Source organism: Cololabis saira, chromosome 21, assembly GCF_033807715.1.
Source record: "Cololabis saira isolate AMF1-May2022 chromosome 21, fColSai1.1, whole genome shotgun sequence".
NCBI classification, from domain to species: domain Eukaryota; kingdom Metazoa; phylum Chordata; class Actinopteri; order Beloniformes; family Belonidae; genus Cololabis; species Cololabis saira.
In genome coordinates this window covers 4,579,565-4,604,768 of record NC_084607.1, presented here as the reverse complement: position 1 = coordinate 4,604,768, position 25,204 = coordinate 4,579,565, and the positions used below count along the sequence as shown (strand labels likewise).

General features: G+C 40.7%; 1 long non-coding RNA gene across 1 annotated transcript in view; it reads left to right on the top strand.

Annotated features, from left to right (window-relative positions):
* The window catches only part of LOC133422408 (uncharacterized), a 453,225-nt gene that overhangs the window by 181,939 nt on the left and 246,082 nt on the right, over positions 1-25,204 (top strand). The gene's annotated exons all lie outside the window — the stretch shown is intronic.

Genomic DNA, 25,204 nt, shown 5'->3' with positions numbered 1-25,204 from the left:
TTAAAGAACCATATATGTGTAACTATTGGAGCATTAACATGTGTTTCAGAGAGCAGGAGATATGATGACTAGTTACCTATAAGTATTGTAATGGTGCAAAAAGTCAAACTTCAGAGGCATGTTATCATTTATCCTAACCTTTATTGGAATGTACATCCAAGTTTAGTTGCAGGAATCTGAGGGAACGGATGTAAGAACAAAAACTAGACAAGAACATCTGAAACAACCACAACCAAATTCACTCTATCCGGATGGAGCAATTTAACTGGATAGTTTTTATTTAAAGGCCAAAATGAAATAGAGTAACGAGACTGTTTTTTAAAATGTAAGGAGTAAAAAGTACAGATAATTGCATGAAAATGTAAGGAGTAAAAGTAAAAAGTCGTCTGAAATATAACTCCAGTGAAGTATAGATAACCAAAATTTCTACTTAAGTAAGGTAACAAAGTATTTGTACTTTGTTACTTGACATCTCTGGAAATAAATAAATAAAGGATGGGAAAGGAGAGGGGGAAGAGGGAGGCTGAGAGGAGCAGCAGCGCGGCGGTGAAGGCGCCGAGCTTTTCCTGGTGATGCCGAGGCCTCAACACGTTTAATGTCGGCCCCGCCTCCTCGGACCACATGACCGCAGTCCTTTTCAACTCCCAACGCAGCATCTTCTCCTCCCTCTCTGACTACGTTTACATGCAGTCCAAATTCAGGGTTAAGGTCAATATTCCGGTTACTGAAACATTCGGATTAATCTATTCACATGCCTGAGCAAACAGGGTTATCCCTGTTTACATGGTAATTAATCATTTGGGATATCTGGATCAAACCAGCGACGCACGGAGAAACGTGATGACGCAATTCCTGTCATTTCCACTTTTTCTTCCTGTATCCAAATATAAAAACAACAACAATAACAGCAGCACGGTGGATAATCAACAGTACAGTAGAAAGTCGCCTTTTCCAGCGTCTTCCAGCGGGTGGCTTGATCTGGTCTGGCATTCGTACAAATGCTGCTTCGTGCAACTTTTCTCTCACCTTCTTGTAAATGTTCTATCCCGGTACTTTCTACCGTCTACAAATGCAGAAATGTTCATATCCTTCATTACATTTATGAAGTGATTAGTCTCCTCCTGGTCTTGGTTTCTCCGTGTTTATAAGAACTTCCTGGACTCAAAAGACCAGGATTCCCTTGCGAAAAGAACACATGCAGAAAACAAATTCCTGTTCCTTTTGATTGGGATATGACAAAATATTCAGTTAGAAAAGGGAGTACCCCAGGGGGTTCATATTGGGGTTTTTTAAAAAACCGGAATATGAGCAAATGCCGGTTATTCAAAGGGATTATTGGTGTTTACATGGCCGTGTGCAACCGGGTTATTACTAATATTCCGGTTAGAAGAGAGGGTCATTGACCACGGTTACATGATGTTTTTTTAATTCGGAATGAAATTATTCCGAATTAAATAATTACGAATTAAACAATTTTCCTTCAAGTTTACATGGGAAATAGTAATTCCGAATTGAGGTTTTATATGGAAAACCACGTTTGATCGGCTTTTATCCAATTCCGCTTCAGGTCTGGGGGTTGGGAAGGTTCTGATTGGATACGGAAGTTACGTCTACCAGAAGAGAAAAAAAGCTGCTACAACTTTGAAAAGCTCACAATTTGATGTTTCCTGTTTCCATCTGTTCTTTTAATTATTTCCAGGTCCTCCAAGCTGTTTATTAAATAAATGGTCTCTGCTCTTTGACCAGCGTTTATTGCGTGCTGCATCTTGAAACTTTGTTTGGAAAACCCAGCCCAGCGCGGAATATAAGACGTCATGGAGACAGACGGCGCGAGGGGAACGAGTAGAAAGAAAGACCAGAATTAATTTTAAAGAGGAATGAGTGGATACATGATCTGGAATTATTCTATTCGGATTTTAAAATCAGAATAAGGCCACGTTTCCACCGCCGGGTATTTACAAAAACGGATATTTCCCCCTCTACGTTTTGAAAAATTCCATCGTTTACATGAACCCGCATAAAATAGCTGTTAAGGTGCTATGAGCAGCCCAAACCTGCAGGGGGCAGTGTAATGAGAAGCATAAAGTCATGCTAGCCAATCAGAATCCTGGAAAAAAAACATCAACAAATGACACGAGTAACTTCCAGTTGCTTCCAAGACGAAATGAGAGTCTTTCGTTTGGAGTGACAGAGAAGTGGAGTTACTTTTAAGTGTGACTTTAGAATATAAAAACAAGTAAAATACAAGAAAATATTGACGGTGGCCAAACTAATTGTAAACACAGGTGGCACTCATGACGCTGGTGACGTTTCTGTCTCATAATGTGACGTTCTGAAGCCTAAATGTCCGTTTCCCTCTGTTTACAAGCAAACCTGAAGACGGAGGTTTTTAAAAATCTCCATTTTGGGCCGGAGTTTTCAGAAATGATGGTTTTTTGGGCAATTTGAGCTTCGTTTTCGTGTAAACAAACGGCCAAAACGCATGAAAAACACCACCGTTTTTGCTACGTGGAAACGGGGCTGTTTACATGATCGCGGAATTATTCTATTCTGATTTAAAATCAGAATAAACCAGCCACATACTTAGGAATTAAGTTTAATTCAGAATGGCCATTTTCATTCGGAATTAGGTAATTTTTGGTAATTTTTTACTCATTTTAAATCGGATTTAATTTTAATTCTGAATTAAAGAGGAATTAAACTTCCCATGTAAAGGAACTGATTGAATGCATGTAAACGTAGTCTCCGTCTCCCTCCCACATGTGTATCTGTGCGGCGCCGGCGAGCACCGATTCCTCCTGTATTTGTCTCCCAGAAGTGTTTGTGGGGGGGGTGAAAGTTGCAGAGCTAATTAAGGAGTGTGGATGCAGCAGCCCGACAGATGTGCAGCGAGATGGGCGCTATTGAGTAGCGGGGATAATGGCGTGTGGACCCCGGTGGCCGGTGGTGTTGTGTCGGGGGGGGGGGCGGCCTACCCTGGGCGTGCATGTTAATCAGCGCGCCCTGTCTGCTGAGAGCCAGGGAATTAAGGAGGAAGGGAAGCGTGTCGCCAGCCCGGAGTGGAGAGACGAGGCAGGGCAAGCTGATTAAGAGCACAAATTTGCCAGTTTAGTCCGACGGGGAGATACGTGCACGGAGGACGGAGAGGGCAGGAGAAAGTATGTATTGATTAAGAGCGCCCAGGGAAGGGGGGGTTTCAGGCGAGGCGAAAAAGAAAAGAAGAAGGGTGAAATCTACCTAACATTGTCAGACAAATTATTTCACAGCACTTGAAGGCATCGGGACACTTCAAAGGAACCGCAGAGGGGGCCGGCGCGTATCGGCGGCGAGGTGGCGGCCGCCGATACGCCGGTTTATCTGGGCCCTGCTGAGAGTCCTGCCCGTGGAAACTCACTCTGACGGAGCCGTGAACGGAAACGTGCACCCTGATGGATTTCCTGACACGTGGGATTTCTAACAGAAACACCGGAGCCTTTTAGGCTCCTGGTCGTCCTGCAGAAGACTCTGCAGGACACGGAGGTGTCGCTACGGCGCGTTAGCGGAGAATTCATCCACACGTAGTGTTGTTTCTGTCAGCCTGTTTCAACTTTAGTCTAGTCTTTGGGTCAAGCTTTTATTTTTATTTTATTTTTTATTTTTATTTTTATTTTTATTTTTATAAAGCTTTTATATTTATTTTAGCTTTTATTAGTTTTAGTCACGTTCATTCTCCTTTTATTCGTGTCAAGTTTCAGTCGACTAAAAGTCTGAGCATTTTTAGTCTTATTTTAGTCAGAATTGTCCATTTTAGTCTAGTTTTAGCCAAAGATTGTATATTAGCCAAACCCATTTTACAATTCAAACAAGGTTATCTTATTATTATATTATTGTTACCTTATAGACTCAAGATACATTAATTCCAGATACAGAAGACTCTAATTTGAGTTTACAACATATTTATTTTTTCCACATTTCTCCCCATCTTTTCCAATGACACATTTGGGTTTTCTTTTCCACGTCTATTTAGGAAAGTGGATCCAAAGATCAGGATCTATGACGTAGAGGGGATGCCCAGGGAATTCCCTGTGTTTGACGGAATGGGAGAATGGTTAAAACCAATGAATTTAATATCGCCTGTCTCCACTTCCTGGTTCAAAAGCAATTAAAAACGATATTTTGTGGCTGGGACGACGCGCTGGTTAAGGTCTGGTTAGGTTAATGCACCACTTATGATTGGTTAGAAGTAGGAAACGCTTGTGGTTTTTGCTAAAAAATAATAATGTCACATCACTTACGCCCCCCTCCGTCGTCATGGCGACATAAACAACAGGATTAAATACTCAAATTTCACGTTAAATACTAGAAAACACGGTTAAATACTCGCCGTCAAAATACTATTAAAAATCATCAAAACACCATTTAAAACACTGTTTAAAACAGCGTTAAAAAACATGCTTTTACAAACTGACAGTAACAAACAGTAACTTGCGCGTCAAAAAACTCATAATTTAGCCACTATAATCAGTGGTGGACAGTAACGGAGTAAATTTACTTGAGTACTGTACTTAAGTACATATCCAGAGGATTTGTACTTTACTTGAGTATTAGATTTCTTTGGTAGTTATTACTCTTACTTGAATACATTTCCAAGACAAATATTTTTTACTTTTACTCGAGTAAATTTCTATGAAGGCTGAAAAAGTGGTCTGCTCTTTTTTCTTCTTCCCTAAAATCCTATTGGACACAAGCTGTTTTTGTCAAAGGAGGAGACCTATCACAGTGCACGCTCTCCACTGGGATGTGCGTAAAGCGGAAATACGTCAAGCCTCCTCAAAACGATACCGCCAAAGTAGCCTGCGTTTGTCAAGACAGAGCCGCAACAAGTCAAGACATAGCTGCAACAATTAATTTAGAAAAAATATAGTAATTTACTGATGTGGAAAATAAGAAATTTACTCTTACTCTTACGTTTAATTAAAGCAAATGTAAAAGTATTTACTTTTGGATACTTAAGTACCTTTTAAAAGCAAGTACTTTTCTACTCTTACTCGAGTAATATTTTGACTGAGCTACTTTTACTTGTAACGGAGTAAATTTTGACCAGTAGTATTTGTACTCTTACTCAAGTACTGGGGTCGAGTAGTCTGTCCACCTCTGACTATAATAAAGAATAATATATACATAATAATAATGTCATATTCCGTTTATATATCATGACAACGGATCCCATTGACTTTGCATAGTACAATATCCGTGGTGCTCACACGGAATTATACATTTCCGTGTTGGTACCACGGAAAATAGTGGTGAGAGGTCGTGGGCATTTCACGGGTTTTTGTGAGATCAGGTTGTGGTGGGGCGACCCCAACGGCCCTGTTTCTCGAGTAAAACCAAACCCATTTCAGTTCAGTTTAAAGGAGCTTGAGGCAGGATTTTGTGAAAAAAATTTGTATACGTTTTAAGTTTTCTAGTAATAATGTCAGATGAAGCGTTCCAAACCAAAAAGAATGAGCCCTCTAGTGTATCTCTCCATTGCCTTGAACAGGCTGTGTGCTGCAAAATGTCACATGACGCTGCATGCACGTTCTCCCCGTTCTCCCGTGCCGGCTTCGCAGTTGGCTGCAGTACCCCCAACGGCCGTCGTGGTGAAGGGTGGTGCTAGAGAGTCTCATTTCTTAAAAGGAGCCTCAAGCTCCTTTTAAATAGGGATCAATTAAACCGGGATTGGTTCTGACAACCGTCTGTGTGACGAGCTGTAAATAAATATCACATCCATCTCATCTGCCCACCAGATGAGCTGATAAAAGCATCATCTTCCTGCGAGTGCGGTCTTGTGTTTCAGCTGAAACCGTCACAGTTGTGAGAATAATAATAATAATGATAATGCAACGACTCCAGAGGAGATCATTTTTAATGGTTGTATTCAAATCTCATGATACGATGGGATGAAACGGCTGCAGACCTTCCGGACCCAGAGAGCCACTTCCTCACAGCTGGAGATCAGGTCTAAATGGAGGAGATTAGAAAAGACACGACTGCCGCTGGCACGCGTCTGGGCCGCGTTTGAAGGAAATCCCTCCGTTTTCTGCCGCTCTTAAACGCCTCTAATGACTGATGGAATAATGAGAGGCTGATCTGAAGCCAGTTCTGGTCAGAATGCAACTCAGGTGAATCGGTAGGATGGCGTCCGTTTACGTTTCTACATCTTCTCCGTTTGACCTCAAAGGTTACGAGTCATAGAACTTAACTAGAGTATCAATCAACACGTCCAGCAAATACTCATCACAGAAGTTTATGTAGCTGATCTGTGTGGTCAAGAAAATTTGAACTTTTTCAAATGCAGTCTCGCTCACTGGAAAAACTTAAAAAAAAAGGAATATTTGTCTTATTTCTAGTTAAAATGTCTAATTTTTTGTCAAAAAATCTCATTACACTTAAAACAAGAGTCATCCCAGAAAAATAACTTGTTATTTGACCATTTTCACCTGTTTCAAGTAAATTTTCACTTGAAATAAGTAGAAAAATCTGCCAGTGGACAAGATTTATCTTCTCATTCGAAAGCAAAACAATCTTGTTCCACTGGCAGATTTTCTACTTATTTTAAGTGAAAATCTACTTGAAACAGGTGAAAATTGTTTTTTTTTTCCAGTGATGAGTCTTGTTTTAAGTGTAATGAGATTGTTTTTGACTAAAAATTAGACATTTTAACTAGAAATAAGACAAATATTCTTGTTAAGATTTTGAGTTTTTCAGTGTAGCAATATTTACTTTCAATTTGATCAGCTACACTGCAAAAACTCAAAATTTCATCAGGAATATTTGTCCTTTTTCTAGTTAAAATGTCTAATTTTTAGTCAAAAAATCTCATTACACTTAAAACAAGAGTCATCACCAGAAAAATAACTTATTTGACAATTTTCACTTGTTTCAAGTAAATTTTCACTTGAAATAAGTAGAAAAATCTGCCAGTGGGACAAGATTTATCTTCTTATTACAAGCAAAAAAATCTTGTTCCACTGGCAGATTTTTCTACTTATTTTAAGTGAAAATCTACTTGAAACAGGTGAAAATGGTTGTTTTTGAGTCTTGTCTTAAATGTACAGTAATGACATTTTAACTAGAAATAAGACAATTATTCTTGTTAAGATTTTCAGTTTTTGCAGTGTAAAATAACTAGTGAAATCGATCATGTTGTTCTGATTTGCATTTGTAGTTGTTCTATATCAGGATCGGCAACCCGCGGCTCCAGAGCCGCATGCGGCTCTTTAGCGCCGCCTTAGTGGCTCCTGGAGCTTTTTCAAAAATGTTTGACCTTTGTTTTTCTTCTTTTTTCTTTTTTTCCTATTTGTCTTTTCTTTTTTCTTCTCTTTTTCTTTTTTCCATTTTTTCTCTTTTTTTCTTTTTCTTTTTTTTTCTTTTTTTCTTTTTTTTTTCTTTTTTATCTTCTTTTTCCTTTTTTATTTTTCTTCTTTTTTTCCTTTTTCTCTTTTTTTCTTCCTGTTTCCTTTCCTTTTTAATCTTACATTTCAACTTTTGACTTTTTTCTCAAGAAGGTAGGCCTACTTCAATATTAATCTTGACATTTCGACTTTTTCTCAAAATTTTGACTTTTTTCTCGACATTTCGACTTTTTTCTCGAAGTGAATAATGAATAAAAAAAATCTTCCCCCAGTTATAACTAATATAAAAACATGCAGCATGTGTTGCCTTCATTCTAAGGCTTATACAAGACTTTTCATTTTTTGCGGCTCCAGACATATTTGTTTTTTGTGTTTTTGGTCCAATATGGATCTAAAACATTTTGGGTTGCCGACCCCTGATCTATATGTATCAAGTAATAGAATAATCAATACAAATAGACACAGAGTAATTCCATAAATGTATTAAAAAAACAAACATTTACATTTTCCCTTGAAGCCGAGGTGTGGCGGCTGCCGTACCTTCATACCCGATTGACGCCCCCTGACCACCTCAGCGTTGCAGGGAAGCTGGAAAACCTCCATTTAACCCCCGGACAGATGCGTAGCCCCAAGTCACTTGTGTTTTTACCAAAAAGACCATAATATTTCCCGTCTGACAACCATCCGGTAGAGTTTAGGGGGAACTACTTCAGCGTGTGATTCTCCCAGTCTCAAATACTGATGGACGGGGTTTCAAATATGTACATTTGGCGTGCTCCATTATTCATGCTCCCAATGTTTCATTCTCTAACCCAAATAACTTTTTTCTTTGCGTGTGTGTGTGAGGTATAAAACAGTTTTAGATGTAAATTTTATGTATAAAATGAGAAGTAGTCACAAGTTTTTCTTGCTTTTGTCGTGTCGCTGCGTCGGGAGATTGAGTTTCCGGGAAAAAGGGAAGACGGACGAAGACGGAGAGCAGGACGGGCTGATTCCTGCAGAAGCAAACACTGAAACATTCAGATAATCTCCTCCAACAAACACCGAGGTCAGAGTGGTGATGGACGGCGTCGTTATGGGCGTATATATCTGGGCACAAATGACTGGAGAGTCATTTTGTAATTAAATATTGATGTGGTTTTATCCGGGCCTTTTACTCTGAAGGGAGGATAGCGATTTGTTCTGAGGAGCCGCTTCTGAGCAACAAAGAGATTTTAACACACGACTAAATAACAATTTGCTCTTATAGAGAGATGTGATGAGCTTTATGCTTTCTTGCTCGGATATCTGCAAGTTTTTAATTAGAATGATCTCCCTTTTCACCGGCGCAGCCGGATCTAATTTCTCTGTAATTGTTGTTATTTACACTGTAAAGGTTTACGGGTATTTATCGACGCTCCCCTTCCCCAGATCTCGGTGTGTCTGCTGTCGATAATGAGTGGGGAAATTATTTTCAACACTCAGACATTATCAGTGTGTTCAAGTAGACTTCCCTTTAATATGCTAATGCCGCAGATGCAATCAGCTGGTAATTGTGCAAACACCCGAGTGCAACAACATCTTGTGGCACCTTCTCCAGAATGAAGAAATCATTCTGCAGCGGCTGGAGGAACTGGAGGAACTGGAGGTGGGGGGGAGTGGCACCTAAAGGTGCTTTCGTCAACCAAAATTATGACTAAATATCGTCATCAATGAACCTTTATCACCTGAGGAAAAATGCTGGTCATGTGACGATAACGATAATTAAATATATAATGCAATATCGTAGAGGAATAAAAACCAGACTAAAATCTGCTAACAAACTAACATCAGAGCATTAAGTTGCTTTCGTCAACGAAAATTATGACTAAATATTGTCGTCAACGAACCTTTATCACCTGAGGAAAACGAGACGAGACGCAACGAAAATGCTGGTCGATAATTAAATATATAATGCAATATCATAGAGGAATAAAAACCAGACTAAAATGTAGATTACAAAATAAAAACTCTGCTAAAATGTGTCTTCATTTTCGTTGACCAAAACGAGACGAAATGTTCTACCAAAGATCCTTAAAGGTATTGTGACATCATTTTTAAAATGCTTTTAACACTATTAAAAGTCTTGGCCAACATCCCTCAAATGTGTCTAAAAGAGTGTAACAAGAAAAACTTCACTCTAGTACTCTAGTCCTGGCTTTTTATGACAGTGTTTTTTTGCGCCGTGAAAAACGCTTCCTTTTCCCCCTTTCCTGTCAATCATTGCCCCGCTCCTCCTCCCAACCTCCTCCAACCAACCGCTACACACTTCTGCCGTCTCCACACACACGCGCGCACACCGAACCACAAACACCCACACACACAGCCCAGACAGGGCGACTACAGCCCGGGGATGAAGTCCGTGCGCACACCGAACCGGACTTCTAACAGCGGCGTCGAAGAGTTAAGCCGGGAGCGGCAGGCGAAGCATGCACAGAAAAGCAGTCCACCGCAAACAATCATAAAAATAAAGGTATGCAAGCAGCACTGTCCCCTTATCTTAAGTCCAGTCAGTGGCCGCGGGTCTTCTTAGCAGTTTTCCTCCGGTGATGAGAACAAAAGAGGCTCTAAACAGCTCCGTGTTAAGCCTGATTTATGGTTCCGTGTTAAATCGACGCAGAGCCTACGCCGTAGGGTTCAGCGTACGGTGCGCGTCGCCGCGTAACCCTACGCCGTAGGTTCTACGTCGGTGTAACGCGGAACCATAAATCAGCCTTTTAGGTGCGCTGGAGAGGAGAGGAGGCAGGGAGCTGGGTGGAGGGGGCGGTGATTTAGTGGGTTTATACGTAACGACCCGCCAGCAAACCACATGCGCCGTTTTTGCACAGTTATGCGGAAAATCCCAGAAAGCACACAATACACTGAATGTTAAAAGTTTGTTGTTTATTGGGTGTAATTGATGTCAAGACACCCAACAAAACACAAAAAATCAAGAAAAATGTGTTTTTCATATCACAATCCCTTTAATGTCCATGTTTTCAGTAGTTTCTCTGGTTTAATGTCCATGTTTTCAGTAGTTTCTCTGGTTTAATGTCCATGTTTTCAGTAGTTTCTCTGGTTTAATGTCCATGTTTTCAGTAGTTTCTCTGGTTTAATGTCCATGTTTTCAGTAGTTTCTCTGGTTTAATGTCCATGTTTTCAGTAGTTTCTCTGGTTTAGTTCTGCTGGGTGACGTTAGTCCTCAATCCCAGTCGCTGCAGCAGGAATCAGATCCAGAAGATGCAGCTGCAGAGTTAGAGGCTGATGCCGTTAACGCAGAGCTCTAGTTAACGTACATTTAAAACAAAGTTACAGAGAGAAATACGGGGATCTGTTCTGGGGCTGGAGAAGAAGAAGATCCATCTTTGGATCCACTTTCCTACATAGACGTGGAAAAGAAAACCCAATGTGTCGTCGAAAAAGAAAAAGATGGAGAAAATGCAGAAAAATAAATATGTTGTAAACTCAAATTAGAGTCTTTTGGATCTAGAATGAATGTATTCTTGAGTCTATAAGGTAACAATAATATAATAATAAGATAACCTTGTTTTAATTGTAAAATGGGTTTGGCTAAATACAATCTTTGACTAAAACTAGACTAAAATGGTCAATTCTGACTAAATTGCTCAGACTTTTAGTCGACTGAAACTTGACACGACTAAAAGGAAAATGAACGTGACTAAAACTAATAAAAACTAAAATGATAGCTTGACCCAAAGACTAGACTGAAACTAGAATTGAAACAGGCTGACAGAAACAACAGTAGTGTCGCCGCCATCGATCGATCCGTCGTCGCATCGATCCAAGTCACGTAAATGCGTGGCGGCCCCTTCCTCTCCTCGGGTACGGCGGCTACGAAGCACCAAATGCAACGAGAAAAACCCCCCAAAAACGCTTAAAATCCCCCTGAACGTGACAAAATCCCACAAAGCTGAACATTTAAACACAACAAAAACATTTTAGAGATCAACAAAACAAAAATATGAACAAAAAATGAAAAACCTGATGCAGGAAACAGGAGCAGCTTCGTTTCCTGTGAAACGTTGCTGTTGTTGGTATTTCAGTCACATTGTCTTGTTTTCTGCTTTTGTCTTTTCTTAAATGTGTTTAGTTGTTTTTTTTTATTCCTGAATCGTCTCTCCACCGTGGGAGAAATAATACTCTCTCATGTCCTTTGCCGTGTTTTTGGGAGTCGTCGGATTTTCTTTTGCGTTTTCTTTTACGTTTTCTGTTCTGATCTTTACTTTGTCGCCCTTTATTTTTGATATTTTCTTTTTTTTTTCTTCTTCTTCGGGTCAAAATGACCTAATTCTCCTTCCTTCTTTCCTCCTGCTCTCTCCTTCCTTCTCCCTTCCTCTTTTCTCCCTTCCTTCTTTTCTTCCTTCCGTCCTCTTTCCTCCCTTCCTTCTTTTCTTCCTTCCTTCCTTCCTTCCTTCCTTCCTCCTTTTCTTCCTTCCTTCTTTCCCCCCTTCCTTATTTTCTCCCTTCCTTCCTTCCTTCCTTCCTTCCTTCCTTCCTTCCTTCCTTCTCCCTTCCTCCTTCCTTCCTTCCTTCCTTCCTTCTTTTCTTCCTTCCTTCTTTCCTCCCTTCCTTATTTTCTTCCTTCCTTCCTTCCTTCCTTCCTTCCTTCCTTCCTTCCTTCCTTCCTTCCTTCCTTCCTTCCTTCCTTCCTTCTCCCTTCCTCCTTCCTTCCTTCCTTCCTTCCTTCTTTTCTTCCTTCCTTCTTTCCTCCCTTCCTTATTTTCTTCCTTCCTTCCTTCCTTCCTTCCTTCCTTCCTTCCTTCCTTCCTTCCTTCCTTCCTTCCTTCCTTCCTTCTTTTCTCCCTTCCTTCCTTCCTTCCTTCCTTCCTTCCTTCCTTCCTTCCTTCCTTCCTTCCTTCTTCCCTTCCTTCCTTCCTTCTTTTCTTCCTTCCTTCCTTCCTTCCTTCTCCCTTCCTCCTTCCTTCCTTCCTTCCTTCCTTCCTTCCTTCCTTCTTTTCTTCCTTCCTTCCTTCCTTCCTTCCTTCCTTCTTTCTTTCTTTCTTTCTTTCTTTCTTTCTTTCTTTCTTTCTTTCTTTCTTTCTTTCTTTCTTTCTTTCTTTCTTTCTTTCTTTCTTTCTTTCTTTCTTTCTTTCTTTCTTTCTTTCTTTCTTTCTTTCTTTCTTTCTTTCTTTCTTTTTCTTGTTGGATTTTTTCTTTTGTTTCTTTCTGTTTTCCTCCTCGGCCTCTTTATATTTTCTTCCTTTTTCCTTTTTCTGTAATATTATTTTCCTGAAAGTGTATGTGTTTTAAAAAAGCAAATCTATATTTTTTAATTTCGCCCCGCGGTGCAGCTCAGCGGCGCGGGCTCAGCGGCGCGGCGTTTGCAGGGTTTGCAGTGTTTGCAGGGTTTGCAGGGTTTTGCACCTCAGGGCCGCCGTATGTCTCTGCTCTTACTCCGAAAAGCCCTCCCTTGATTAGCATTGATCCTCCCTCGACTTGCTTTATACCTGCGTTCTGTTTATGTCGCGGCGCCACAAATGAATCTTTTGTTATTGTGTCTTAACCGGAGCGATAAAAGCAGTGCTCTCCCCGCGTCCTTCGGGGACGCTGGAGCTTTTCCGCCGAAGAGGATCCTGACTTTGTTTTTCTCCTTCGGCTGTTATTTCCCCGAAGAGAAGCTCGCGCGAGCGGAGGGAGCGATGAGTGATCGACTCAGCCTTTATTCTCCCCAGTTTTTCGGGGGGGATTTTAACTTATTGAAAGTCTGGGGATGGGTGACAGCTGGGAGACATCCGCGCGGTGCCTATCAGGCACGCGCCGGCCCGGCGTGTCGTGCGTTTCGCCAGACAGAGGGCAACGACTCCGCGCTCCCAGATACATGTTATTCTTGTGGCCAATCATTTCTGCTCACACATGACAACTCCGCCAGATTGATTTTATTCAGCTGTACCAGGGCGGCGAGATCAAACAAATGTTGTTTGAAATAGCAGCGATCGTGCAGGGAGGGAGGGGAGGGCAGGGAGGTCAGAGGTGGGAGGTTGCTTGCTTGAAAGATGAAGAGAGAAGAGGAATCAGTCATCCAGTCAGCGCCATGTGGTGACAGGGTGAACGGGCCGAGGTGTGAGTCCGTAAAGTCTCAAACAGCCGCTACGACTCGCAGCGAGGAGCTGATTTTGGCACGGGGCGTGGCGGCGGTAGGGGGTAGGGGGGGTGCGTGGTCCTTCTATTCCTTCACGATGCCTTTGAGTACCCATGCAAGGAGTAATGGATGCGTAATACGGAACGACAGCTTGCAGAGCACTATCATTAATGTTGTAATTCACTTTTAGTGTTTCTACTATTGCGCTGCAACAGGAGGCACAGATGCCACCTGAATCTGCTGCCGATCGCAGCCAGAGCCCACCCGGTTTCCACCAGCTGTCTGGGCGAGCACCCTGCCAGCCCCCCCCCCCCCCGTACAGAGAGAGAGAGAGAAAGGACTTCCAGGTTCCTGTTTATCATTCTGGTCCCGAACCGTCGGCGGGGGGTTCGTTTGTGGCCGGGCTCGGGGTTTTACGGGTGATTAATCGCCGCCGAACGCCGTGTTCTGCTCGATGTGGAGCGTGTGCTCCGATGAAATGTGCACGATGATGATTTGGGGGAACCGAAGCGTTGCAGGATCCCAGGGGTGACACAGAACCCACGTCGCAGAGATTCCTGCGCCGGTCGGCGCAGGCGGCCGACGACCTACGGTGCCCACCCCCTTATAATCCTCCCACTGTCAGCACTCACTAACACTGACTACCTTTACATGCATCAATAACCCTTTTCTAACCGGAATATTAGCAATAACCCCAAAATGACCCCTGGGTTACTCCTTTTCTAACCCGAATATTTGGTCACCTATGCGCCTAACGCAGGGGTCTGCAACCCAAAATGTTGAAAGAGCCATATTGGACCAAAAACACAAAAAACAAATATGTCTGGAGCCGCAAAAAATGAAAAGTCTTGTATAAACCTTAGAATGAAGACAACACATGCTGCATGTTTCTATATTAGTTATAACTGGGGGAAGATTATGCACTTCGAGAAAAAAGTTGAAATGTCGAGAAAAAAGTCAAAATTTCGAGGAAAAAAAGTCGAAATGTCGAGATTAATTTTGAAGTACAATTTCGACAAAAAAGTCAAAATGTCGAGAAAAAAGCCAAAATGTAGAGGAAATAGTAGAAATTTCGTGAAAAAAGTCGAAATGTCGAGATTAAAAAGGAAAGGAAAAGGGAAGAAAAAAAGAGGAAAAAAAGAAGAAAAAAGAAAAAAAGAAACGAAAAAAAGAAGAAAAAGAGAAAAAAAGGAAAAAAAGGTCAAACATTTTTGAAAAAGCTCCAGGAGCCACTAGGGCGGTGATAAAGAGCCGCATGCGGCTCTAGAGCCGCGGGTTGCCGACCCCTGTCCTAACGGGATTTCCCCATCAAAAGCAATAGGAATTTGTTTTCTGCATGTTCTTTTCACAAGGAATCTTGGTCTTTTGAGTCCAGGAAGTTCTTATAAACACGGAGAAACGCAAGACCAGGAGGAGACTAATCACTTCATAAATGTAATGAAGGATATGAACATTTCTGCATTTGTAGACGGTAGAAAGTACCGGGATAGAAGATTCACAAGAAGGTGAGAGAAAAGTTGCACGAAGCAGCATTTGTAGGAACACCAGACCAGATCAAGCTCCGCTGGAAAAGGCGACTTCTACTGGGCTGTTGATTATCCACCGTGCTGCTGTTATTGTTGTTGTTTTGGATTTAGATACAGGAAGAAGAAGCGGAAATGACAGGAATTATGTCATCACGTTCTCCGTGCGTCACTGGTTTGATCCAAATATCCTGAATGATTAAATCACCATGTAAACAGGGATAACCCTGTTTGCTCACACATGGAAACAGATTATTCCCAATGTTTCAGTAACCGGAATATTGACCTTAACCCGAATTTGGACTGCATGTAAACGTAGTCACTGTAAGCCCTGCTCTTTGTAGGCATTTAGCTGCTTTGCTGTTTATTGTCATTTAGTTTACAAAGATAGATGTTTGACGTGCCGTTACAGTAAAAAGTTCCCTTTTACCTAAAGGCTGCTAGGTGGTATTGAGTTAAGCCTATAGAACCAACCCAGTCTCACATAAAAACGTGCCCTGCCTACGTTGGTCCAAAGTGCAAAAGCGTAGAGGGGTTACAATAATAGCCCTTGAATTGTATAACTGTTACATTTTTCTGCCTATTCGTTTTGCGTCCAAGTCACGTGACTTTCAAGATTCTGGCCGTGACACCAAAAAACATGGTGGACATTTCTCATTTTTTAGTGAAAAAAATCAATATTTTGAGCTAGTTTCTGCATAAAAATGCATTTTGATTACATTTCTAGCGAGAAATATATATTTAACTTTCATAATGTTCACTCAGTGAATGTACATAATCACATATTACACGCAAAATGAATAGGCAGAAAAAATGTAACAATGTAACAATTCAAGGGCTATTATTGTAACTAGGGTTGCCACCCGTCCCGTAAAATACGGAATTGTCCTTTATTTGAGAAAAAAATGTTGCGTCCCGTATTGAACTAATACGGGACACGATTTGTACCGTATTTTCATTAACTTTTACACCATATTCTAGTTGAATTATTGAAATAAATTAACTTTTACACCATTTTTTAGTTGAATTATTGAAATAAGTTCACTTTTACACCATATTCTAGTTGAATTATTGAAATAAATTAACTTTTACACCATATTCTAGTTGAATTATTGAAATAAATTAACTTTTACACCATATTCTAGTTGAATTATTGAAATAAATTAACTTTTACACCATATTCTAGTTGAATTATTGAAATAAATTAACTTTTACACCATATTCTAGTTGAATTATTGAAATAAATTAACTTTTACACCATATTCTACTTGAATTATTGAAATAAATTAACTTTTACACCATATTCTTCACCTGTAGCTATATTCTACATCTGGGCTGATGTGGACATACGTAGCATAGGAGGTTATTTCAGTTGCTAGTATGGTTGGTTGTCTGTACAGTCATGCAAGTTCAATGCTATTAAAGCAATTTAAACTTTAAATCAAAGCATTTAGTTTTTTCATATAAAATAAACACATTTTTATTCAGTTTAGAAGTTTTGGGGCTTTTTTTTTTGGCTCCTGCGCTGCTGAAATCAGGGCGTCCCTTATTTCTATTTCTGAAAGGTGGCAGCCCTAATTGTAACCTCTTTACGTTTTTGCACTTTGGACCAACGTAGGCAGGGTACGTTTTTATGTGAGACTGGGTTGATAGAACGTGGTCGGTTGCACGCCACCTCGACCCCATGCCCCTCCACCGTGGAGATAAATCAATGTACTTCAGTGTGTGGACGGAGTCAGCAGAAAAAAATGCTATTTAACCACCTAAGGATTATTTTAAGTGTGTGGTTTCTGTTTCACTGCTTCATCATGTGGTCGGGGGGAGCTGAAATATCATATCCATATATGTGCCGTATTGATCTAAGCCTATAGAGCGTGGTGCTGCTGCCCCCCCGGCTGGTGGGTGTTGGGTCTGTCCCCCCCCTCGTATCTTTACGGGAGTGAATGCAGCTAACATGCTGCTACCACTCTGGATCTCTGCACCATTAACTGGACTTTTACTTTCTGTGTCATTACCCGACGAGAAACTCGTCTTCCAAATCAAAGTAGTTTTAACCCTTAGTTTGTGTCTCCATCGCAGTTCTACTCTTCTGTTTTTGCGGTTTGTTTCATGAAGAACTTCGGCACCGTGAAGCATTTGTTGTGTTTACGTTCCCTCGTCTGCTCGTTTTACTTTAACTGATGAAATGCAAATGAGGGGGCGGTCCTTCCTGGTGCAGCTCCTTTCCTATTGGTCAGTAAAAAGGAAGCAGCAGGTCTTTAATGTAATGTCAATCCTACAGAATAAAAGCAGAAATATATATACATGTATATTAGGGGTGTAACGATACACTAATCTCACAATAACGATACAATACGATATTATAGCAGTATTTTTTTAACAACCTTGAATGAGGAACATATGACTGGAAAAAATTGTCTTTTATTTGAAAGACACAAAATACAAAACAATGCTGTACGTTTGCCCTATTGTTACAGTTTGTAATGCTTTATAACTGTTTAAGTTTTAAAGAGAAAGCCAGGCCAACCATTTTCCACAAACTGAACTAAAAGTAAATGTCAGGTTTGCATTATGATCTTCAGTTTCATACAAGTACAAATATTTAGCCACAAACTGAATAGTTTCTCTCATGTATGATTTGACTTTTTTCTTTTCCAGAAATTAAATAAATAAAAGTAAATAAATACATACAATTTTACATCATAAAAAAGATTGATTTATGCTCACCTTATAAGTGTAAGAGGAGATTTATTTTTGTTAAGAAGGTTATTTTGGTAATTCAGGGTTCATTATTTTATAAATATATTCTTTATATTCTGATGTAAATCAGGGACTAAAATGACACTAGTCAGTTTATCTGTAGTGATTAGTCTGTTTTAGATTGGGCGGAGTGATACGCCACAGTACGGCACTAGGTGCTGTGTTGATGTTCTAAAAAAAGATTTTGGTCCGTGGGTCGAGGCGCGGTCACCTGCGCGTTACTAGTCAACATAATAGATTAATATTACGTAATATTACATAATAGATTAATATTAGACGTTTTTGTATCGCGAAATTTCGTGGCACGATATATTGTTACACCCCTAATGTATATGTAATGTATATAATGTGTATATATATATATATATATATATATATATATATATATATATATATAATATATATGCCTCATATTTTGCATTGTTTGCTTTAACATTCCCCGCTTGCTTGCATGTTTTTCTGCCTCGTTATGCAAATGAGGGGGCGGTCCTTCCTGGTCCAGCTCCTCTCCTATTGGTCAGTAAACATGAGGCAGCAGGATCGGGCCAGAATCAAGAATACTTCTGAACATCCATTGGATGTCCATTAAATTAACATTCAACTATGTTGAGTTCATTATAGTCTTCAATACGGAGGACCAAAACTGACAACATTAAAAATAAAGGCAGAAATATACAGTATATATTTTGTTTTCCTTTTCCTCATACATGCTTTCCTTGCTTTAACATTCCCTTGTCGCCTCTTTTTACTTTACCTGATGCATTTCTACCTCATTATGCTCCTCTACTATTGGTCAGTAAACAGGAAAAAGCAGGATCAAGAAGCAAGAATACTGGTCAACCGGCTGTGACACCGTTCACATTGTTTACACCATCATCCTCACTGAAAGTGATTTATTAATGTCATGAGGTGTAGGGGGGGGGGTCAAAGGGACATTATCAAACCAGCAAAGCAGGTAGTGGATATTAACTATAAATCTGGACTCTATTATTATTAGTTTTAGTCTTTAGGTTGTACAGTAGTCTTGACTTTGGCCCGATTTGGCCTGTTGACTGACCAATAGCATAGGAGCTGGACCAGGAAGTCCCGCCCTCCTCATTTGCATTATGAGGCAAACATTCATCAGTTAAAGTAAAAAGAGGAGAAAAAAGGATGTAAAAGTAATTTTTAATTCCGTCAGTTTTGGTCTTGCATATGATTAAAACATTGTTGAAGGTTTGTACATCACATGTCCAGCTGACTCAACCCCAACTCTCAAAAAAAAAGTTTCTATGATGCATAATGGGGTTTTTCTGGCTCTTCTATAAAGAAATATATATTTATATTTATATAAGCTCCCATGATGTACCAGAAATACTCACATTTGCTTTTCTGTAGGAGGAGTTTTCACCTCGTATAACTCATCAAAAGTTAGAGTCCTCCTAAAGTTTTGAGTCTACTCTTCCAGTGAGAAGTGTGAGACACTGACCTCCCAGAGAGAAGGAGCTCGCCTCGTCACAATTTACTTTAGATTGAGAAGTAATGACCTATAGGGTGTTGAAAATAAAAAAAACAAGAAAAAAAAACTGTCAAATGTGAGGTTCTGGACATTCATGGTCATTATTCTTAGAAGGGGCTCATTGAAAGAGGAAAAAAACATGATCTAGTTGCGTAATATTTATCTTTATGAGAAGATTTCACTGTTGAATTTTGTCTTGATCTCAAAGATCACTTAAATAACAAAAATGTATAATTATTATTATTATTTAATATTTTATTTTATTTGTTTTTATTTAATTTCATTTATTTTTTAGTTATTTTATTTAATATATGATGCACTGACTGGAGAGCACTTTTAATTTCGTTGTCCCCCTTGACAATGACAATAAAGATTTATTCTATTCTATTCTATTCTAAATGGTCAAAGTACTCGTCATCTTTCGACACTTAAAAAACAACAATATTTACAAAGTTTGGTCTTGTAGCTACAGTTTCGCTTTTTTTTTGCATGGACCTCATTTAATATTCAGAGATGTATGAATATGCAAATGAGCCCAGTCTCCGCCCACATTCCTCTTGAAAATGGGATGAGCTTAGGTCAGCACATTGCATACTTCCACCCTAATGAGTATGCAAAATGAGTGTGCGAGATTTTTTAGCGTGTCCGAAACATTAGAACGTACTCAATAGTATGTACTATCCATACTCATTCCTGAGAAATTCTTTAGTGTGGATTGATGGACACTAGCCGAGCAGAAACTTCCCACAATGCAATGCAGCGGCGTTTGGTTGCTAAGTGATACGTATAATGTCATAAGTATAATATTAAGTATAATTATATTATTATCCATTATCTATACCCGCTTTATCCTTTTCAGGGATTATATTATTATATAATATTAATATTATAATATTCGTATTTAATAATATTATATAATGTCATCTTGTTTCGGCCAGAATAAACGGGAAAGAGCGGAGCTACTGCTGCTGTGACAGGTTACCATGGTAACAACTCCCCCCCTCTTAATAGTACGTCTGAATTAATGCACACTACTGATATTTACTCAAAAGTCTGCCGAATTTAAGTATACTTTTTAGTATATACTTTTTAGTATGGCATTTCGGACGCACCCATAGTTTTAAGCGCATTAATATGTTTTCAGTTCAAAACCTTTGTTGACCCGGCGTCTGCACTCCAACAATGACCAGTTGTCGGGGGTAACGGGGGTCGGATAATAAAGCCTGAGGATGATTAAACAACACGATCCTGGCTGTACTTCCTGGCATCGGCCGTCCTGCAGCCCGGTCCGTGTTTAGCAACGCTGCAGCTACCTACACATGTGGGAAGAGAGATGTTATGAGCTTTCGTGAGAAGAATCTGGAGCAAATGTTATTTCCAGCACAGTTTTTCTTGCTATTTTCACTCGTGCCCAGAGAGCAGGGGAGGCCCGTGTTTACGCCGGCGTAGTATCGGTTTCTGAAGCTCAGAGTGGATCAGTTTCGGTCTGAAAACTGGGTTTTTTAAAGAAATACCCAGCGGTTGATTTGACGGGTGTCAATCACAGACAAGTTTCAGTAGGTCAACGTTTGTTAGGAGGCTTTTATTCCAGCTGCAACGTTGTTTTTGCTGCATGATGCACGACTTTTGCATGATTCATGATGCACCTCAGCTCAAAGGTGGATCACGGTGCTGCTTTGAGTGGAAAAGTTCCTACAATTTTCACACTTTTTCACCTGAGATGATTTTTAACCCTTGTACTGTCTTTGGGTCAAAATTACCTGATTCTCCTGTTCCTTCTTTCCTCCTGCTCTCTCCTTCCTTCTCCCTTCCTCTTTTCTCCCTTCCTTCCTTCCTTCCTTCTTTACTACTTTCCTTCCTTCTTTTCTCCCCTCGTACATTCTTTCCTTGTTTTCTCCTTTCCTTCCTTCTTTTTTCCCTTCCTTCCTTCTTTCCTTCCTTCTTTTCTTTCTTCCTTCTTTCCTCTCTTCTTTTCTCCCTTCCTTCCTTCTTTCCTCCCTTCCTTCTTTTCTTTCTTCCTTCCTTCCTTCCTTCCTTCCTTCCTTCCTTCCTTCCTTCCTTCCTTCCTTCCTTCCTTCCTTCCTCCCTTCCTTTTATCACATCCTCCCTTCCTTCTTTCCTTCCTTCTTCCTTCTTTCCTCCCTTCCTTCCTTTCTTCCTTCCTTCCTTCCTTCCTTCCTTCCTTCCTTCCTTCCTTCCTCCCTTCCTTCCTTCCTTCCTTCTTTCCTCCCTTCCTTCCTTTCTCCCTTCCTTCTTTCCTCCCTTCCTTCCTTTCTCCCTTATTTTTCTTTCTTCCTTCCTTCTTCCTTCTTCCCTCCCTTCCTTCCTTTCTTCCTTCCTTCCTTCCTTCCTTCCTTCCTTCCTTCCTTCCTTCTTTTCTCCCTTCCTTCCCTTCTCCCTTCCTTCCTTCCTTCCTCCCTTCCTCCCTTCCTTCTTTCCTCCCTTCCTTCCCTTCTCCCTTCCTTCCTTCCTTCCTTCTTTCCTCCCTTCCTTCCTTTCTCCCTTATTTTTCTTTCTTCCTTCCTTCTTCCTTCTTTCCTTCCTTTCTTCCTTCCTTCCTTCCTTCCTTCCTTCCTTCCTTCCTTCCTTCCTTCCTTCCTTCCTTCCTTCCTTCCTTCCTTCTTTTCTCCCTTCCTTCCCTTCTCCCTTCCTTCCTTCCTTCTTTCCTCCCTTCCTTCCTTTCTCCCTTCCTTCTTTCCTCCCTTCCTTCCTTTCTCCCTTATTTTTCTTTCTTCCTTCCTTCTTCCTTCTTTCCTCCCTTCCTTCCTTTCTTCCTTCCTTCCTTCCTTCCTTCCTTCCTTCCTTCCTTCCTTCTTTTCTCCCTTCCTTCCCTTCTCCCTTCCTTCCTTCCTTCCTCCCTTCCTCCCTTCCTTCTTTCCTCCCTTCCTTCCCTTCTCCCTTCCTTCCTTCCTTCCTTCTTTCCTCCCTTCCTTCCTTTCTCCCTTATTTTTCTTTCTTCCTTCCTTCTTCCTTCTTTCCTTCCTTTCTTCCTTCCTTCCTTCCTTCCTTCCTTCCTTCCTTCCTTCCTTCCTTCCTCCCTTCCTTCTTTCCTCCCTTCCTTCCTTTCTCCCTTCCTTCCTTTCTTCCTTCCTTCCTTCCTTCCTTCCTTCCTTCCTTCCTTCCTTTCTCCCTTCCTTCCTTCCTTCCTTCCTTCTTTCCTTCCTTATTTTTTCCCTTCCTTCCTTCCTTCTTTCCTCTCTTCTTTTCTCCCTTCCTTCCTTCTTTCGTTCCTTCTTTTCTTCCTTCTTTCCTCTCTTCTTTCCTCCTTCCTTCCTTTTTTCCTCCCTTTGTTCCTTCTTTTCTTTCTTCCTTCCTTCCTTCCTTCTTTCGTTCCTTCTTTTCTTCCTTCTTTCCTCCCTTCTTTCCTCCCTTCCTTCCTTCCTTCCTTCCTTCCTTCCTTCCTTCCTTCCTTCCTTCCTTCCTTCCTTCCTTCCTTCCTTCCTTCTTTTTTCCCTTCCTTCCTTCCTTCCTTCCTTCCTTCCTTCCTTCCTTCCTTCCTTCTTTCCTCCCTTCCTTTTATCACATCCTCCCTTCCTTCTTTCCTTCCTTCTTCCTTCTTTCCTCCCTTCCTTCCTCCCTTCTTTCCTTCCTTCCTTCCTTCCTCCATTCCTTCCTTCTTTCCTCTCTTCTTTTCTCCCTTCCTTCCCTTCTCCCTTCCTTCCTTCCTTCCTTCCTCCCTTCCTTCCTTCCTTCTTTCCTCCCTTCCTTCCTTTCTCCCTTCCTTCTTTCCTCCCTTCCTTCCTTTCTCCCTTCTTTTTCTTTCTTCCTTCCTTCCTTCCTTTTTTCCTCCCTTCCTTTTATCCCATCCTCCCTTCCTTCTTTCCTCCCTTCCTTCCTTCCTTCCTTCCTTCCTTCCTTCCTTCCTTCCTTCCTTCCTTCCTTCCTTCCTTCCTTTCTCCCTTCCTTCCTTCCTTCCTTTCTCCCTTCCTTCCTTTCTCCCTTCCTTCCTTCCTTCCTTCCTTCCTTCCTCCCTTCCTTCCTTCCTTCCTCCCTTCCTTCCTTCCTCCCTTCTTCCCTTCCTCCCTCCTTGACCAGCAGACAGCACAAGGTTTAAAGAAGGATTTATTGAATGTATGAGTAGAGTTCTGGTTCCAGCTGGTTGTTCAGGATCAGATCTCAGACTGAACCTGAACTAAACCTGATATAAACCTGAACTAAACCTGAACTAAACCTGATATAAACCTGAACTAAACCTGAACTAAACCTGATATAAACCTGATATAAACCTGATATAAACCTGAACTAAACCTGAACTAAACCTGATATAAACCTGATATAAACCTGAACTGAACCTGAACTGAACCTGAAATAAACCTCAACTAAACCTGAACTAAACCTGAACTAAACCTGAACTAAACCTGAAATAAACCTCAACTAAACCGCAACTAAACCTGAACTAAACCGCAACTAAACCTGAACTAAACCTGAACTAAACCTCAACTAAACCTCAACTAAACCTCAACTAAACCTGAACTAAACCTCAACTAAACCTCAACTAAACCTCAACTAAACCTCAACTAAACCTCAACTAAACCTCAACTAAACCTCAACTAAACCTGAACTAAACCTGAACTAAACCTGAACTAAACCCGAAATAAACCTGAACTAAACCTGAACTAATCCTGAACTAAACCTGGACTGAACCTGAATTAAACCTAAACTAAACCTGAACTAAACCTGAACTAAACCTGATATAAACCTGAACTAAACCTGAACTAAACCTGAACTAAACCTCAACTAAACCTCAACTAAACCTAAACTAAACCTAAACTAAACCTAAACTAAACCTAAACTAAACCTAAACTAAACCTAAACTAAACCTGAACTAAACCTCAACTAAACCTGAACTAAACCTGCCGAACGGCAACAACCTCCGCCTGACAAGGACAATAGCAGCACAACGGACTCACTTATCCGTCAACGAGGAGCAGTGAAAACATCCCAAGTGCAGCCTGTTCTTCCTCTAATTACAATATATTTGAACCTCATCCCCCCCGAGAGGAATGCAGCTATTGCTTTAAGTATTTACGCACGTAACAGAGCAATTTCCAGAAGTACATTCTGCTGACTTTCTCTTCATTTATGTTTCATTACGTCTTTTTTTCCCCCCTCACCTCTGCCAATCTCCGAGCGTGCGTTTGTTCTCTGCAGGACTGTAGTTTACCCATTCCTCATTTCTTGTTGTGCGCGTTCATTTGCCCGTCAGTCAACTTCTTTGTCTCGTGGCTTCAAAGTGCATTTTCTTTTCCTTTTCTTCTCCTTTTTTTTTTTTTATATATTTCTGAGGCAAAGTGCAAAACAATAAGTAAGTAATGATATGGATTTCATGGATACCCGGCCTCTAATTGAAACAGGTGTGATTAGCATATTGTTTGTGTTTCATGCTGCACCGTAGGCCTGTTTGTGTTTTACGGGGAGACCTTTATGGAAATGAGTGCTTTGAAAGAAAGAGCGAGAGAAAGAAAGAAAGAAAGAAAGAAAATCAACAGAAATGTAACCTATTTCTTTAAAAGGGGGGCACAAATTTACTGTGAAGATCATCCTGGCGAAACCACAGAGGGAAATGTCAGAACGGAGGGAAGGAAGCAAAAAAAAAGGTTCAAAGAGAAAAATAGCTGACTGACTGTGTAAGTGAAGCTAAGCTCCAAATGAAAAATGTTCATTATATGCCCGTCAAGGTGAAAGGAAGCCATCTCCTCGCCGCCGCAGTTAAAATGTCGAGCTCCCCTTCTCCGGGGGTGAAAAGAGGAGAAATGTGAAAAGAGGTGTATCTTTGTGTGTGTGTGAGTGTGAGTGTGTGTGTGTGTGTGTGTGACTGATCCGGGCTTCATTTTAGACAAGGGCAGCGATGTTAATGGTCCCGCTCAGTAAAATGACCCCGGCGTTCATTTCTCCTTACATTCTCCAGTGTTCCTGAAGTCCTCATATTTTCCCCCTGTCAGCAGTG